This window comes from Ornithodoros turicata, unplaced genomic scaffold (genome assembly GCF_037126465.1).
Source record: "Ornithodoros turicata isolate Travis unplaced genomic scaffold, ASM3712646v1 Chromosome86, whole genome shotgun sequence".
In the NCBI taxonomy this organism is placed as follows: domain Eukaryota; kingdom Metazoa; phylum Arthropoda; class Arachnida; order Ixodida; family Argasidae; genus Ornithodoros; species Ornithodoros turicata.
Window position 1 is genome coordinate 397281 of NW_026999394.1, and position 15353 is coordinate 412633.

General features: G+C 45.4%; 1 protein-coding gene across 3 annotated transcripts in view; it reads right to left on the reverse strand.

The window, feature by feature from the left end:
• LOC135374613 (uncharacterized) overlaps positions 1-7063 on the reverse strand; it is a 28013-nt gene extending 20950 nt beyond the window's left edge. Inside the window, exons 1-4 of one of the 3 annotated variants that reach the window (XR_010417028.1) lie at positions 5999-7043; positions 4366-4490; positions 4123-4218; positions 1909-4004 (exon numbers count right to left, since the gene is read on the reverse strand). The gene's annotated coding sequence lies outside the window, so the exon portion shown is untranslated. Of the gene's footprint in view, positions 1-1908; positions 4005-4122; positions 4219-4365; positions 4491-5998 lie in introns of those variants that run through there. The other 2 variants (XM_064607568.1, XM_064607567.1) reach the window with 2 other exon arrangements.
• Positions 7064-15353: the final 8290 nt, after the last annotated feature.

A 15353-nucleotide genomic window follows, 5' to 3' on the forward strand; every position in this document is an offset into this window, starting at 1 on the left:
AATGTCAGCCGTCAAACGTACACGTGCCACAAAATAAGCTATTTTTGTGTACACTGAGCCCCGTTGGACCATTGTTTCCGCCACGCAACCAGGGACCATTTTTTTCGGGACCCGAGAACGCCCCACGGGGTACAAGGTTCTAGAGTTTCCCGCCAAATCCACACGAAGTGTACATGAGAAGAAAATTAATGTCAGCCGTCAAACGGCACACGTGTCACAAAATAAGCTATTTTTGTGTACACGGAACCTCGTTGGACCATTGTTTCCGCCACGCAACCAGGGACCATTTTTTTCGGGACCCGAGAACGCCCCACGGGGTACAAGGTTCTAGAGTTTCCAGCCAAGTCCACACGAAGTGGACATGAGAAGAAAATTAATGTCAGCCGTCAAACGTACACCTGTCACAAAATAAGCTATTTTTGTGTACACGGAACCCCGCTGGACCATTATTTCCGCCCACGAAACCAGGGACTATTTTTTTCGGGACCCGAGAACGCCCCACGGGGTACAAGGTTCTAGAGTTTCCCGCCAAATCCACACGAAGTGTACATGAGAAGAAAATTAATGTCAGCCGTCAAACGCACACGTGTCACAAAATAAGCTATTTTTGTGTACACGGAACCCCGTTGGACCATTGTTTCCGCCCACGAAACCAGGGACTATTTTTTTCGGGACCCGAGAACGCCCCACGGGGTACAAGGTTCTAGAGTTTCCCGCCAAGTCCACACGAAGTGGACATGAGAAGAAAATTAATGTCAGCCGTCAAACGTACACGTGTCACAAAATAAGCTATTTTTGTGTACACGGAACCTCGTTGGACCATTGTTTCCGCCACGCAACCAGGGACCATTTTTTTCGGGACCCGAGAACGCCCCACGGGGTACAAGGTTCTAGAGTTTCCCGCCAAATCCGCACGAAGTGGACATGAGAAGAAAATTAATGTCAGCCGTCAAATGTACACGTGTCACAAAATAAGCTATTTTTGTGTACACGGAACCCCGTTCGACCATATTTCCGCCCACGAAACCAGGGACTATTTTTTTCGGGACCCGAGAACGCCCCACGGGGTACAAGGTTCTAGAGTTTCCCGCCAAATCCACACGAAGTGGACATGAGAAGAAAATTAATGTCAGCCGTCAAACGTACACGTGTCACAAAATAAGCTATTTTTGTGTACACGGAACCCCGTTCGACCATATTTCCGCCCACGAAACCAGGGACTATTTTTTTCGGGACCCGAGAACGCCCCACGGGGTACAAGGTTCTAGAGTTTTCCGCCAAATCCACGCGAAGTGGACATGAGAAGAAAATTAATGTCAGCCGTCAAACGTAAACGTGTCACAAAATAAGCTATTTTTGTGTACACGGAACCCCGTTGGACCATTGTTTCCGCCACGCAACCAGGGACCATTTTTTTCGGGACCCGAGAACGCCCCACGGGGTACAAGGTTCTAGAGTTTTCCGCCAAATCCACGCGAAGTGGACATGAGAAGAAAATTAATGTCAGCCGTCAAACGTAAACGTGTCACAAAATAAGCTATTTTTGAGTACACGGAACCCCGTTGGACCATTGTTTCCGCCCACGAAACCAGGGACTATTTTTTTCGGGACCCGAGAACGCCCCACGGGGTACAAGGTTCTAAAGTTTCCCGCCAAATCCACATGAAGTGGACATGAGAAGAAAATTAATGTCAGCCGTCAAACGTACACGTGTCACAAAATAAGCTATTTTTGTGTACACGGAACCCCGTTGGACCATTGTTTCCGCCACGCAACCAGGGACCATTTTTTTCGGGACCCGAGAACGCCCCACGGGGTACAAGGTTCTAGAGTTTCCCGCCAAATCCACACGAAGTGGACATGAGAAGAAAATTAATGTCAGCCGTCAAACGTACACGTGCCACAAAATAAGCTATTTTTGTGTACACGGAACCCCGTTGGACCATTGTTTCCGCCACGCAACCAGGGACCATTTTTTTCGGGACCCGAGAACGCCCCACGGGGTACAAGGTTCTAGACTTTCCCGCCAAATCCACGCGAAGTGGACATGAGAAGAAAATTATTGTCAGCCGTCAAACGTACACGTGTCACAAAATAAGCTATTTTTGTGTACACGGAACCCCGTTGGACCATTGTTTCCGCCCACGAAACCAGCGACTATTTTTTTCGGGACCCGAGAACGCCCCACGGGGTACAAGGCTCTAGAGTTTCCCGCCAAATCCACACGAAGTGGACATGAGAAGAAAATTAATGTCAGCCGTCAAACGTAAACGTGTCACAAAATAAGCTATTTTTGACTACACGGAACCCCGTTGGACCATTGTTTCCGCCCACGAAACCAGGGACTATTTTTTTCGGGACCCGAGAACGCCCCACGGGGTACAAGGTTCTAAAGTTTCCCGCCAAATGAGAAGAAAATTAATGTCAGCCGTCAAACGTACACGTGTCACAAAATAAGCTATTTTTGTGTACACGGAACCCCGTTGGACCATTGTTTCCGCCCACGAAACCAGCGACTATTTTTTTCGGGACCCGAGAACGCCCCACGGGGTACAAGGTTCTAGAGTTTCCCGCCAAATACAAGAGTATTAATACCGAAACTACCGCAGTGTGTCGCTAAGAGAGCAGTCGTCCACCCCTCTGAGGCAATGAACTGGCCGCATTTCGCCTGTTCCCGCTTTCCGCTAGGGTGTCGTGCAGAGGTGAAAGTACACAGCTCGCGTGTTCCGTAAACTTTTGTCCTGACCTGTACGTGCCGAAATATGCCCGAGTATTTACCGCGGCACGATATGCAAGGGCAAAACACCCCCGGGAACCTGTGTCGCGAATTTACGTTTCACGAATCACTCCTCAAAGCAGCTTTGTTCAAAACCGCAAAAATATTTTCCACGCGAAAAAAAAAAAAGAAAAGAAGTCTATAGTAATAATATATGTACAAGTTCCTCGGCCTGATATTTGCCGGAGCGCGTTTTGCCGTCACGCGCCTAACGTATTGGTGTGCACGAGTTCTACGGTTGTGCATTAGAGTGCCACAGTATTTTTATGAAAGTTCCACGTTATGTTCCTTATTTTGTGATCGAGGTATCGTATATCATATTTTATGACCGAGTCAAAAACGGAACATAAACAAGGTCCCATGACTTGAAGATGACTTTTCGTGTGATGTGGAGCCAGGACACGACAGCGATATCGACACGAGCGAACTATTGCTGGTGGTTTAAAAAAAAAATTAACATTGTGACAACCTTGCGCGAACCTAGTAGAGCAATGTGGCCAGACGTGTGGCAGACCGCGCAAACTATGACGGCGCACTTCTCAAAACTTAGAAATCAACTTTATGATACTTCACAAGTAGAAGCAACACTTTGAGAGAACACAGTGTGGATACATGGTTTTCAATGACATAAGTGCATTAGAGTCCCCAATACTACAGGCTGAGAAAACTTGAGTGATGGGCGACAAACAAAAACAAACACGACATGGTTGTGTCACCCATCGCGGAGGCTTGCTCAAGCTGAGGTTACTCCAACAGCTAGTCTGCATCTGCGTCATATTATGTATAGGTCCTGAAGACACGTGATTTATTCCGTTGTTTGGTCTGGCAACCCAGGAGTGTCCGAAGGGGGATTCAGGAGGAATGAAATCGATACTTTGCAGATGCGGACATATAAAGAAGGAATAAGGAACGATTGATTGATTGATCGAATGGTGAAGGCAAAAATGTAGATGCTAGTCCCAAAGTAGTTGAGATTTGCTAGTCCAGAATTATTCGGGACTCGTTTATCAGTAAAATAAATTTGTCTTTTAAACTTTATTTTCTGCGAGTTTATTGGCACGTCGTAGATACAGACCATCGACTTTGGAAAATTTACTTTTAAAGTTCGATTTGTGAGATCCATTTTTCAATTCAGTCTATCTTTACATTGGTTACTTCAGCGTCGTCCCATTGTTCCGATTATGGGTTCTGTATCAAGGGCGACTTCCGTATCGCTTTACGAAGGAACCTGTGACGTCAGCAGACATTGATTTTGTTCTCTATCTTGGCAGGGAGGCGCAAGACTCCCATTTTGAACAGATCAGAAGACGAAATAACATTCTGAATGACAGAAGGACAGAACTTACCTTATTCGATGTTATAGAAGTGTACAAGCGTCGCAGTTCCCTTGGGTGCCCTTGGTTGGATGAGAGAGTGTCGTCGAATGGCTCAACGAATACCTGCTATGCCAAAGTAAATAAATAAATAAATAAATAAATGTCGAGGGAATGTGAGCGTGACCAAGGTCACAGGGACCAACTATGCTATGTGATGTGCTCAATGTAACATCGCCACCATGGAGCCTATAGTAGTATTAGAGTCTTACATACCTTTGTTGGACATCACGTGATGTTTTTCCAAGTACCCCGCGGATCACGTGTCAGTCTTTGGACCCTGCACTGATGGTTTCCTGGTTCGTCGTCATGGGTTTTCCAAGGTCAGACCAATGTCCCTCCTGTAACGTGCCACGTGACTTACAAACTGCTCTGATGATCTGCCATCGTTAGAGATGACACGTGACGTCACAAGCGTGGCGGAAAGCGTGTTGTCTTAAATTCCATATAAGGCCATCTCCATGCTTTGTAATTACATACTTCCCTTGACGTTCCAAGGTGTATGTGGTAGAAAGCATGCTACGAAACGATGATTGGTGGACGGTCGAGGTTTCCTTTATTATAAGGGATACTACCAAAACTAACATAGTGGTTAGCATGATGGCTTCGCCACGCCGAGACCGGGAGGTGACACGGGTTCGAATCCTGTCACCGGCTGTGCTTTCCGAGGTCTTCCGTGGGTTTTCCGAAGACTCAGACGAATGTTCCCCACAGTTCCCCCTGAAGTCGGCCCAGGACGCACATTAACCCTCCTGTCCCCAACTCCTCCCCGCTGTCCTCTCTCCATTTGTTCACGTCTGTACGTCACTCACAGCCACAGTTGCTTCGCGGCGCTCACACGGAATTCAAATAACACTATATATGAAAGAGATAATAACAGTTGCGCTAAGTATTCGGGCAACAAAAGACGTTTATAAGGTCATGCCCAAAAACTGTGAAAGATAAACATAAACTGTCCATAATCTTTTAAATGCCCCCTCCCATGTCTAATATTATTGAGCTTTAATTCCTCCTAAAACAACCGCTCATAGCCATCTCGTTGATAGACACACCCTTCATGGAGGACATTACGTTTATATTTTTCACGAATGACCGTTAGAATTGTAATGTCATACACTTGACAAACTGCACAAATATAAAAATGTGTATTATAACACGCATTAATTAAGCTAGAAGGGAAAATGATTATATATTACGATATCTTATCCCGTATGTGAGCAAGACTTACACACACTCACTGCACGGTGACTAAGGAAAAGACAAGGTTCGAGAGGGTACTTCACGTGATGCCTTCATGGGTTCGTATCGTCTTATCAGTTGTTTTTGCACCTGCAGACCACCCAAGGTGACCTTTCCTAGCGAGGACATCATTAAACTTACACTTTATATAACGAACTATGACAAACAGACGACAACAATTGTTCAGAAAGACACCACCATACACGAGAAGGGATGGCAAGTGAGATTGTTCCCCACTGCGGATGCAACAGATCGTGTTGAGATGATAAGGGGGATACTGATGAGCGAACTACGCAGATATTTAGGGAGTGTAACATTAATGACGAACATTCGAATTAACCGTAACACACCCGCCAAAAAAGGGGGAAAAGGCAGACGGCACAAATAGGTGCGAATTCTGAGCGACCATCGGTGAGAGTGGCGCTTTATATTAATCCAAGGAGAAACAAGGGCACGCTTCGGTGATCCTTGTGAAATTTAGTTAGCCAGACGCAGGGTACGTACAATTTACAATCACTGTGAGAACAGCAAAAAGAAATCGGGACTACACAGTGACACGCTACAACGCAGCATAAATAATAGTGAAAGATATACGCATTGGGGATCTCACCTTACTCTTGAGTTTCACTGATGTTCACGTGAAGAGATGGAGCTCCATCGATCACCTGGCGGGGTCTGGAGGGACGCTTATGGGAAACCTGCTTATGTGGAAGGCAGATAAGGCGTTATCTTTCACCGCGCCTTTGTTTGTCATGCGTGTAAGTGTCACCTCCTGGTGTGGGAATGTGGGTTTAGAGTAAGACCGAAGGAATAGAGTTACACCACTACACTGCAAGCAGTATTTAAATGATAAATCGTGGCTTGAGTAGTAAAATAGTATGGAATAGTAGCATAGCATGGTTTGGTACATGATGCCTTTTAAGCAAATATAGTATAGAATGTGGTGAACTCACATTCATAGTCTATGCCTTGATTGATAGAGCAGAGATGACGTCATCGGGTATCATTGCTTTGGAGCGAGTATCTTAGTAAATGAAAGTGGTATAATGCGGAGAAAATTTAATAGAGGAGAGGATATTGTTGGCACTTTCCACCAGAGTGAGGGCGAGATTCAACACAATCCATTTTAAACTCTGCATTAAAGAGTGTACGTAATCTCTTTGATACAATCCCTGCTATCTTCCAAGACATTATGCACCTCTGTTCTATCCTTTCTGAACTACAGAAGGCAAACAGCTTTGCAGGTCCTCTGGGGTTATAGGGAAGATTGGAGTGAATCGATGTGCTCGATTTGGCCGATAAAATCTCGAGACCATGTTCGCATAAGGCATCAGTCCGAAATAGACGGTAATGCGAAGGAGATTATAAATTTTAAAGTTAACGCTTCCCACACGTAGGTTATTCCTCTGTAGAATGCTCCAAAGGAGAACGTCCGAAATGCTGACTCCATATTTGCCTTGTCTCTGTATTATTTACGACGGAAATGTTCCTGAAATGAGGATGAAGTGATGGTATTCGACATAAATATGTTTGTAGAGTGGGTATTATAATAGAACTGCGTTAAAACCTTCCGGGTATTTGCTTCTTCCTGCCGATGTCTACCTTAAGAGTGGAATTATACCAAAACCAGCTCCCGTGGCATAGAGGTTAGGATGATCACTTTGCTACGCCGAGACTGGGACGTGACACGGGTTCTAATCTTGTCACCGGCTCTGCTGTCTGACGCTTGCCCTGTCTTTTACGAAGACTTAACAGAAGAATGTCCCCCACAGTACCCCCTGAAGTCGGCCCAGGACGCACATTAGCCCACCTGTCCCCAACTCCTTCCTGCTGTCCTCTCTCCATTTGTTCACGTCTGTACACCGCTCATAGCATCTGTTGCTTCGCGGCGCTCACACCGAATTCAAATAAACACATATACAAAAGATTATAACAATTGCGCTAAATATTCTGGCAACAAAAGACGTTTATAAGGTCATGTTCATCAACTGTAAAAGATCTCATAAACTGTCCGTAATCTTTTAAATGCCCCCCTCCCATGTCTGTAATATTCTTGAGCTTTAATTCCACCGCTCATAAGAACCGCTGTAAAAACAACCGCCCGTAGCCATCTTGTTGGTAGACACACCCTTCACGTGGACATTACGTTTATGTTAATGAATGACCGTTATAATTGTAATATCTTATACATAACAAAACTGCACAAAAACGTGTATAATAATATGCGTTTATTAAGCTAGAAGAGAAAAATATTATATATTACAAACTCTTATACCCTATGTGAGCAACACTTACTCACAGTCGCTGCACGGTGACTAAGAAAGAGATAAGGTTCGATAAGGTACTTCACGTGATGCCTTCATGGGTTCTCATCGTCTTATCAGTTGTTTTTGTACCTGCGGACCACCCAAGGCGACCTTTCCAAGCGAGGACATCATTAAACTTACACTTTATATAACAAACTATGAGCAAAAGCCGACAGCAATTGTTCAGAAAGACACCACCAGACACGAGAAGGGATGGCAAGTGAGATTGTTCCCCACTGCGGATGCTACACATCGCGTGAGACGATAAGAGGGCAATGCTGGGCAAACTACGCAGATATTTAGGGATAGTAACATTAATAAGGAGCATTCGAATTAACCGTAACACGCCCAACGAAAAAGGAAGAGAAAAGACAGACGGCACAAACAGGTGGGAATTCTGAGCGACCATCGGTGAGAGTGACGCTTTATATTAATCCAAGGAGAAGCAAGGGCACGCTCCGCGGTGATCCCTGGGGGTTTTAAGTAATCACCTTCCGGACGCAGCGTACGTTATTTACTGTGACAATACAGATTAATATACAATGAGTCACAGAGGACTTGCAGGATCAGGGAAGATAAACGCAAGAAAATCCCGCTTCTAAAAATACGCTATACAGTTGATAAAAAATAATTTACGAACCCTGTGAGAACATTTAAAAAAAATCGCAACTACACAGTGAAACGCTACAACGCAGCATAAATAATAGTGAAAAATATACGCATCGGGGACCTCACCCCACTCTGGATTTCTTTTAAGTATAGTAGTGTAGAAAGTGGTGAACTCACATTCATAGTCTATGCTGTATTTGAGAGAGCAGAGATGACGTCATCACATATAGTTGCTTTGGAGCGAGTATCTTAGTAAATGAAGGTGGTATAATGCGGGTGAAATTTAATAGAGGAGAGGATATTGTTGCCACTTTCCCCCATAGTAAGGGCGAGATTCCATTTTAAGCCTTTTTCTTTAAATTTCTGGATTGAAGACATTATGTAATCCCTTTGGTACAATCCCTCTTGTCTTCCCAGACCTTATGCAACTCTGTTCTACCCTTCCTGGACTATAGAAGGCAAACAGCTTTGCAGCTCCTTTGGCGTTATAGGGAAGATTGGAATGAGTCGATGTGCTCGATTTGGCCGATAAAATATCGAGACGAATTTCGCATAAGGCACGAGTCCGAAATAGACGGTAATGCGAAGGAGATTATAAATTGTAAAGTTAACGCTACCCACACGAAAGTTATTCGTTTGTAGAATGCTCCAATGGAGAACGTTCGAAATGGTGACGCCATATTTGCCTTGTCTCTGTATTATTTACGACGGAAATGTTCCTGAAATGATGATTAAGTGATGATATTCGACATAAATATGTTTGTAGAGTGGGTATTATAATGGAACTGCATTAAAACCTTCCGGGTATTTGCTTCTCCCTACAATATGTCTTCTGTAGTCCATCATTCGAGACAACTTGGAGAATATGACTTCAGAACAGACGTCTTCCTTCAACTGCACTACATCACGATGGAAGAGTTTGTCAAAGAATGTTGTCTGTAAATCGAATAGCGCTTTGTTTTCTGATTATGTTATCGTACAACTAGAGTTTGTTTACATGCATCCATTTATATCTGTATGCACGCATGTCATGCGCGTGCAAGATGTGTTTCCTTTTGTTTCGTAAATTCATTCCTCGCTGCTCTAAAGTCTTCGACGATGCAGATATATTAATAAACTAAACAGACATTCTAGCCAGTCCTACTGTCCTCTCTCTTGTTAAAACCAGTAAAACTGTGCAATCCTCCTCTCTAGTTGTCGCCGTCTGTTCCCCGTAATGGCAGCTGTTGTCTTAAAGGTACTGTAAAGCAGCACCGATCAAATGTCATTTAGTGTGGCTATTCGATAGTCCTAGCCACCAGGACAAAAACTGTGCAAGTTTCATTCCAATCGACGGTGCAGTTAATTAGAAAATTACAATTAAAGGTTACGGGCAACACTGTATTAGGTATTCGGAATGAATCCGTACTTCTGACACATATGGCTGCAACCACACTGCATGCGTATAACACTGGGCCCGACATAACAATCCACCATAAAATCCGCCCCTGCAATCCACACAACGATCCACATCTGATGATAAACGGATAAGCGATCTGAAATGAAATGCTGAGCCGTTGAAAAAAATGTGTCAGCCGTTCAAGAAGCCAGACGGCGTCGGGACTTGTTTGTTCACAGAGGTTCACAGAGAGAGTTTGTTCGTTCGAAAGAGGCCGCGAACAAAAGGAGCGCGCAGGCGCAGCAGAGCAGTAGGGAGAGCCCCCATCGAACAGCGGCCAGCACTGGGTTACTTCGCAAAAACAGGGGTTAACAGGTTAAACTGTTAACAGGGATTTCAGAATGCATAGGTAAACAGGAAAACTAATAATATGGCTACTAAAATAACGAAGTTCCGATGTCATAGTGTGTAATACCAATTTTCAGTGTTGCCCGCTGTACAGGGGGTTGTTTGACACCAGGCGTCGCACCGCTCCACTACGCCGCATCTTTCATGGCAAATTAAAAATATTTATAGCGCGTTGTCGGTCGTATGGTTCCGCACATGGTATTTAGAAGCAACAAAGTCTCTAGTCACATCGCCGGCATATCATGCTTGTCTACTGCTTTACAGTACCTTTAAAGAGTTGTCAGGAAATAATAGAAAAAATAACACGGCGGCTTCCAAAGTCTTTGATGCAATTATGGTGCTTATCTATTCTCAGAACCTGTTAGAAACGGCGTGTTTGATGGCCTCTTCGCTAGATAAGGTCTCCTCTTGGGTCCCGCCGGCACGAAAACAACTGATAAGGCGATAAGAACGCACGAAGCCATGAAGAGCAATTCCACTCGAGAGTTGTCGGGAAATAATAGAAAAAATAACACGGCGGCTTCCAAAGTCTTTGATGCAATGATGGTGCTTATCTATTCTCAGAACCTGTTGCAAACGGCGTGTTTCATGGCCTCTTCGCTAGATAAGGTCTCCTCTTGGGTCCCGCCGGCACGAAAACAACTGATAAGGCGATAAGAACGCACGAAGCCATGAAGAGCAATTCCACTCGAGAGTGGTCTATCGATGAATGTTTTATAAAAGACACCAACATTCAAAGTTCGCACAACGACGTAAAACAACGACGACAATAACAACAACAAGTAAATTAGAGTGAATGATAATATTGGGCCAAACTTAAGACTCAAAAAGCAAACTAATGGTGAGAAAGGATAAATAGGTAACTATAAACTATTTAGGACTACGCATTCATATTAGAGATGGGATGAATCCAAATGGTTCCGAATTCGAAATCGTTACCAAGGAAAGTTCTTCAAATCTTACGGAACTCCAATCTTTCCAATCATTTCTTTAAAAAAAGGTCTAAACAACGAGGAAAAAACAACGTACAGCAAATTGTTTCGAATCAGCATATGATACCTTTGTTTAATGAAAAACAAATTAAATGATTTTTGAATTTCAGGAGAAAATATAGCCATATTGTTCTCCTTAAAGTTAATTTCCCGTATTCACCAGTCCCACTTAGCCACTGGTTTAGTGACGTCTGGTTTAAGTTGATCACGTGAGAACTTCGTCCGCCAATCACGAGCAATCCTCCTCTCCAGTTGTTGCGGCCTGTTCGCCGTACAGGTGTCTTTGGATTGTCTCGCGGCATGGCTTAGTGGGTTAAGGCTCGTTGGTGGTAACAAAAGTCGTGCTGTAGACTGGGAGGTGGTGGGTTCGAATCCTACCACCGGCTGTGCTGCCTTAGGTTTTTCCTGGGTTTTCCGAAGACTTTCCAGACGAATGTCGGCACAGTTCCCCCAGAAGTCGGCCCAGGACGCATACTAATCCCCCACTCCTTCCTGCTGTCCTCTCTCCGTCTGTCCACATCTGTACGCCGCTCATAGCCACTGTTGCTTCGCGGCGCTAAAATGCAATAAAAAAAATAATAATACTAAGAAACGGCGGCTTCCAAAGTGTTCAATGCAATGAGGGTGCTTATCTATTTTCAGAACCTGTTGCAAACGCTGTATTTCACGGCCTCTTGGCTAGATAAGGTCTGCTCTTGATGATTGATTGATTGATTGATTATGTGCCGGTCTGCTCTTGTATGCCGCCGGCACGAAAACGACTGATAAGGCGAGAAGAACGCACGGAGCCATCACGAAAGTGGTCTCGGCGTCGAATCCTGACAATGGACACCTACGTTCAAGCTGTGCACAATGGCATGAAAAAAAAAAGCCAGGACGAGAATAAGGACAAATAAATTAGGGTGAATGATAATATGGGGCCAAAGTTACGACTCAAAACAAAAGTAACAGCGAGAAAGGATAACTAGTTAACTAAACTATTTACCACTACCATTTATATACTATGGATCGATATCTTGTGCCCTCAGTATGTGATTACCTCTGCATTCCGATATATTTGCCTCAAAATTTCACTATTTTCTAATTCGCTATTTCACTATCCTCACCTATTTTCGCTGTAACGCAATTAAGAGCCAGAGGTTGCAAAACTAATCAGAAGTGGAACTGTTACAATTGCAGTTAATGGAACAGAAATGTAACTAATTCATCAGCGATGTTGAAGTCCGTATAGTTATTTCGGCGTGTCGGTGCATTATACATACTACATAGCGATAATGCGTAATAGAGACAGTGAACGTTACGGCCGAGACAGGCACTCTGTAGCAGCAAGCTGATTTGAATCGATGCAACGAACACTTAAAGTGACTTCGACTACACTCTTGTCGATACCCGTCCGCCGGACCCGTCAGGGTGTCATACTACCTAGCGGGACGACGCTTTCATAGGAGACGCTCGGAGACGCTTTCATACGAACCAAATATACGGCAACCAAAGTAATATTGCCACGTATCTTCTTTGGGGCGACCACACGCAACAACAACAGGCAACGAGGCGTCGAACGACGGGCTGGGGCCTGTGACACGTCGCGCTACATTGCAAGCGATCCTTCTGGAAGCATCTGCTCCTCCGCTCGCATCAATCAAGGACGGGCCGACGAGCTCGGAGAGGCCTCCCAAGCAGCACATTGTACTAAAAGTCGGGTGCAATAGGGGTGGACGGTACGTGTCTTATCAATGTTCGTTGTCTGTTCAATGTTTCAAGAGTCTGTTCAAGGTCTTCCACCCCTAGGTGGTTCAAGGCCAACCCCTATTGTATTCAACTTTTAGTACATTGAGTTGCCTGGGTTCTGTATTTCCTCCTCTCCACCGACGCGCGCTTTCTACAATGTTCGCCGCCGTGCATAAAAGTTTGTGAGCTCCCAGTCGGACCATTATTCTGTAGAGGACGATGGTCTTCCTCTACATGAGCCCCTACCGGCGATGATGGTATGCCACGGAGAGGCGATGACGGTAGCCTATCTCCATGGCCGCGCCGGTGGAACTGAGGCAGGTGCTCCAGGCGCGTGGCCATCTTCGTCGTTGTGCACGGCCCGCTACAGTGCTCCCCCCTCAGACGCGGAGCGGCGATAAGAAAGATCGAAAACTCACCGCCACACTGTGACCCCACTAGGACGTTTCGCTCTCCTCGACGCCCACTTCGACATGGTCCACCTGGACATAGTGGGACCGCTGCCCCCGTCCTCCGGCAATCGCTATCCGCTCCTTGCAGTAGAGTTTCTCCAGCAGCTGGAGCGTCCTCTACCAGCCACGTGTTAGCATTTGAGTAGTAACTTCGGGGCGGGTCTCCTGCTTTCCTTCGGTTAGACTTGTCTCGCTAAATGTTATCCACTAAAGCGAAGCTTATTACAATCGCTCAGTACAGCGCACCTTTATTTAGTGGCTCTAGGTTAGACAAAGTTACACTGCGCGTTTGTAATTTCTTGTAATGAAACATGTATGAGACGCGACGCGCTTGCTAGGAATGACTCTAGCCAGGCAAACCTCGCCGAAATGAAAAAGGAGTTGAATACTCCCAATTTATTCCGTGGGTTTGACATTTTTACGGTTGCTGGTTTTCATGGTTTTCTTTTTGTTATTTTTTTATTTTTATTTTATTTTTGCGGTGGGTTTTAGTTTTCCTGGTTTCTGACGGATGGGTTGGTGTTGGGTTGGTGCTCTCTTTTGATAGATTCCTTGTGGAATTCGAGGGAGAGGTGAAATTGCGGTACTACATGATCATCTTTATAGGAAAGGCCCGTAATAGATAATAGTGAGTTTTAGCATACCGTACGCTGTCGTTTTTGCGTACGCAAGGGATAGCATCTTGGGCCTGCGCAATGCGTAAAGCCCTGCTTATGCCTTGCGCGTGCGAACCACCAACGCTGTCCCTTACGTGCGCAAAGGTGACGTTATACTGAAACTCACTATTAAGTGTATAGCAAAATACGCGGAAATCCACCCCTCTCATTACAGGGCTTTCTAAACGGCAACCTATAGAGACCTTACGTAATCCTTATTAAGCTAAAGGTGCCGTCATGTCTACTGTTCAATGAAAGAATGTCTAAAAATTGCTGTGTAGTTCTGCATCTTCGAAATTTCATTTTCGTTTCGAACGTTTCTGCAGAGTATACTATTATAGTTGTGCAATCAGCTCTCAGACATAATTTCGTTGACGCCAGAGAGCTACAAGGCCAAGGAAACGCCAGCTCAGTATCCATGGCAATTTTAATCGAAATTTATTATCCCCTGTACCGTTTGTGAATACTTTATGCAAACTCAGTGACCAACGTAGCTGTGACCTACCTCTCGGCGTGTTTTAACTCTACATATCTACCCCCCCCTCCCTAACCATAACAATACCATAACCGTTCAACCACAACATAACAATTGGGCAAACCGACAACTACTGAGATTACATGCGTACGGAAATAGAATTTCGCAAAAGTCAGGGATTTTGGCACGAATCCAAGCCAGCACACGTTGCGACAATGCCCCGGGACATCTTCAGCACTAGCCGAATGATGTGCATTCACAGGTCCTTGACCCTTTGACAGCGCTACTTTGTCCAAAAATTTGTCCAGGAAGTTCATGGGCCAGAAACCGTGTCATAACAACAGTCAGCAACTTTAGCTATTTCTAAGGCCAAGTAGAGCGGGAACAGCCGCAACACAGTCAAATCGTGTAGTCAAAGCAAGCGAGGATACGCACCCTTCACTACCGAACATTTTGCACAGCGCCGGTAGGGGACATATGACGCTGGCTCCACCTGCCTGGTGCAAGGAGCGGATCTCCTCACCGCCCGTGGACCGTTACACTCGATGGCCAGAGGCGTTCCCCATGCCGGACATGTCAGCCGAAACTGTCGCCGCCACCTTCTTGTCTATGTGGATATCGCGTTTTGGCGTACCATCCCAAATCACAACTGACCGGGGGCGGCAGTTCGAAAGACCGCCGCTTTCGCTTCCCTCCTCGGCACCACCAGGCTGCGCACAACGTCCTATCATCGGGTCACCAAATGTAGAGGACGATGGTCTTCCTCTACATGAGCCCCGACCGGCGATGATGGTATGCCACGGAGAGGCGCTGACGGTGGCCTATCTCCATGGCCGCGCCGGTGGAACTGAGGCAGATGCTCCAGGCGCGCGGCCATTTTCGTCGTTGTCCACGGCCCGCTACAATTGTTTTAATTAGTTCTGTCTAAGAGCTGCCGCTCTCGTGTTAGCCAGCTAAGCAG